This window comes from Cervus canadensis, chromosome 1, assembly GCF_019320065.1.
Source record: "Cervus canadensis isolate Bull #8, Minnesota chromosome 1, ASM1932006v1, whole genome shotgun sequence".
Classification (NCBI taxonomy): domain Eukaryota; kingdom Metazoa; phylum Chordata; class Mammalia; order Artiodactyla; family Cervidae; genus Cervus; species Cervus canadensis.
This window is the reverse complement of record NC_057386.1, coordinates 99,606,945-99,610,029: the sequence shown is the minus strand read 5'-3', so window position 1 is coordinate 99,610,029 and position 3,085 is coordinate 99,606,945. Positions and strand designations below refer to the sequence as shown.

General features: G+C 40.2%; 1 long non-coding RNA gene across 1 annotated transcript; it reads right to left on the bottom strand.

Moving 5' to 3' along the window:
- Positions 1–403: 403 nt before the first annotated feature.
- LOC122419707 lies at positions 404–928 on the bottom strand. Its single transcript, XR_006262969.1, has 2 exons — positions 870–928; positions 404–791 (listed from the first exon to the last, which is right to left on the bottom strand). It is a non-coding gene; the product is annotated as an uncharacterized LOC122419707 (long non-coding RNA).
- Positions 929–3,085: the final 2,157 nt, after the last annotated feature.

Below are 3,085 nucleotides of genomic sequence, written 5' to 3'. Positions count from 1 at the left end.
AATGCCAAGGTACAAAAAGAAACGGGGCGTTATTTCTTCAATTTGTCTAGTAGAAAAGACAAATAATCCCAATACAAACATAGGTACTGTATAAAAGAAGTGGTATAGAATACTTCGGGGCTTCACTGGTGGCTCAGATAGTAAAGACTCCACGGCAATGCAAGAGACCTAGGTTCTATCCCTGGGTCAGGAAGATCCTCTGGAGAAATGAATGAATTCTCCAGCATTCTTGCCTGGAGAATCTCATGGACAGAGAAGGCTGGTAAACTACAGTACATGGGGTCACAAAGAGTCAGACATGACTGAGTGAGTAGGTATGAGGCACAGAATACTTTAGGTACATGTAAGAGAGTGACCAGTCCTACTTAGGAAAAATTTCAGAAATATTAGATCTGAGCATTTCTTTTTTTTTTTTTTCATTCATTTGCTTTTTATTGTTGTTGACACATACACTTCAATTTTAATGCTCACTGCAGATCCACATTTAAAGGGGAAAAAAGGCTCTTACCCTAATTTAGCAGAAAGCAGAGCTATCGGCATGAAGGACAACACAATACCAAAATACGTTTGCTTTTCGTCCATACTTATCTAAATTAGAAACATGCTTCCCTTCACAGGGGCTCTAACAACACACGGGCAGAAGCAGTACAAGGCGGTCTAGCAGGTCACATGAATTTCCACACTGCATCGTCACTTTACTCTGCTTTCTTATCTTCATCTGAAAAATGGGGGACTGACTTCTTTGCAACAACATTGTCCAGTCTCTGTCCTTGTAGATATGGATTGACACTCTGCTGCTGTGACTGACTCTTCCAAAGCAGCCTTCCACTTAAAGAGGACTCCTCAAGGGCTCTAGTTTTCACCGTCACCCTCCGCTTGCGTCTCTGTCCTCCCTTCATCTTCTCATAAAGGAGCTTCTTGTTAACATAAAGTTTATCTATCTTGTGAAGAACAGATTAAGCACCTGTAGGGAGCATTTCACATTGATTTCCATAAGAAGTTCCATTTAATATGCAAATTTCATAAGAAGAGTATAATTTAATAATGAGCAGCCACCATATTCAAAGACCTCTCTTTAGCACACATTATTTAATGTTAAGTAATTTTCTAAGCTTCTGTTAAAAACTCATCATTGCCCCAAATAATTAGTTTTGAAGTAATAGATGTTTTTTAAAAGGAAAAGAGAACATTCAAATAAGAGATGAATATTTCAAACTTTGTTCTCTTTGAAATCAAATAAACCCGTCTTTAATTAATGTCTTTTTAATCATCAAAATAATGAGATGTTTAATTTCAATACAAATATCTCAATACCATATGAACCACCAAAACAGTTTTGAAAGAGCTCAAAGGGTTTACAAAATCCCCAACTTTTAGAATTAGAAGTGGTCCCTGCTCTGGTATAAAGCCACATATGCATTGCTAAGTTGTTTGTCTTGTCCAACTCTTTGCCACCCCATGAAATGTAGCCTGCTAGACTCCTCTGTCCATGGAATTCTCCAGGCAAAATTACTGGAGTGGGTTGCCATGCTCTCCTCCAGGGGACCTTCCCAATCCAGGGATGAAAGCTGCATCTCTTACATCTCCTGCATTAGCAGTCAAGTTCTTTATGACTAGCACCACTTGGGGAAGCCCAGTCAAGTTCAGATATTACCACCTGCACCCATATCTCTCTCCCTTTCCTTCTCCACATGTCCTCTGACACATTACTCTTGATAATGACTTCGCAGTATAGTTTGAGTTGGGAAACATCGATCTGTTCTAACTACCTCATTTTTTAGAGGATGACATTCAAATTGAGAGATATGGACTCAAATCGACTCAGCTGAAAAGTCAAGCCAAAGGCAAAGATGATGATAACTATGAAATATATCTCACGTTTGAGCTTAGTTGAAAGTGCCTGGCATGCTGCTTTTCATGGGATCGCAAAGAGTCGGACACGACTGAGCGACTGAACTGAACTGAACTGACTGAATTGAAAGTTCACTGGGGAATTTAGTTGGGAGTTTCACTGAGTTGAATATTTTTTTGGCCAGCAAACTTGAGCTCAAATGTCTGAAGGCTTCAAGAAGATATTTTCAGCTCAATTTTGCAAATAACTAAAAGTTAGTATTCTTTAGAACATAGTCCTCCCAATCAGATAAATTGACTTTCATGATGCTGGATTCCTATATATTTATTATATTCCTGAGGGTAACAGATTGAGAACTGTGAGTAGTTTAGAATCAGTCTTAGCTTTGGACTAAAGTTTCTCTTGAAATACACTTGATCAGATGTTCAACCCCCAAGGAAGACCCATTTCTGCCACTGCTAAATTCTTCAATCTGGGGAAAATCACTTATTTGTCTACACCAGATTTTTGTGATGATCATCAGAGGTTATACTGGAAAATCACAAGGATATGATGTGAAGCACTGTACTTCACAATTTGTGATTTGCACTGTTATTAATCACTGAAAACTCTATCAGATATATTATTATTTTTAAATAATCACCTCTGAACCTAAGACATTTTTACTGTTTGGGCTACTCTAAGAACTTCTTTCAGGGGATCTTCCCAATCCAGAGATCAAACCCATGTTTATGTCTCTTGCATTGGCAGGTGGGTTTTTTACCACTAGCACCACCCAGGAAGCCCCATCATTAACAAGAATAACAGCAAAATTATCCCTTGTGTCTTGCTTGAAAACAAATTCTCAAGGCACATATTGAGAGATTCTCTTTCAACACTTGGGAGTCTATTGAATCCCCATTGCTGCTGCAGCTGCTAAGTCACTTCAGTCGTGTCGACTCTGTGCGACCCCATAGACGGCAGCCCACCAGGCTCCCCCATCCCTGGGATTCTCCAGGCAAGAACACTGGAATCAGCTGCCATTTCCTTCTCCAATGCATGAAAGTGAAAAGTGAAGGTGAAGTCGCTCAGTCGTGTCCAACTCTTTGCTACCCCATGGACTGTAGCCTACCAGGCTCTTCTGTCCATGGGATTTTCCAGGCAAGAGTACTGGAGTGGGTTGCCATTTCCTTCTCCAGGGAATCTTCCCAACCCAGGGATCGAACCCGGGTCTCCAGCATTGCAGACAGATGC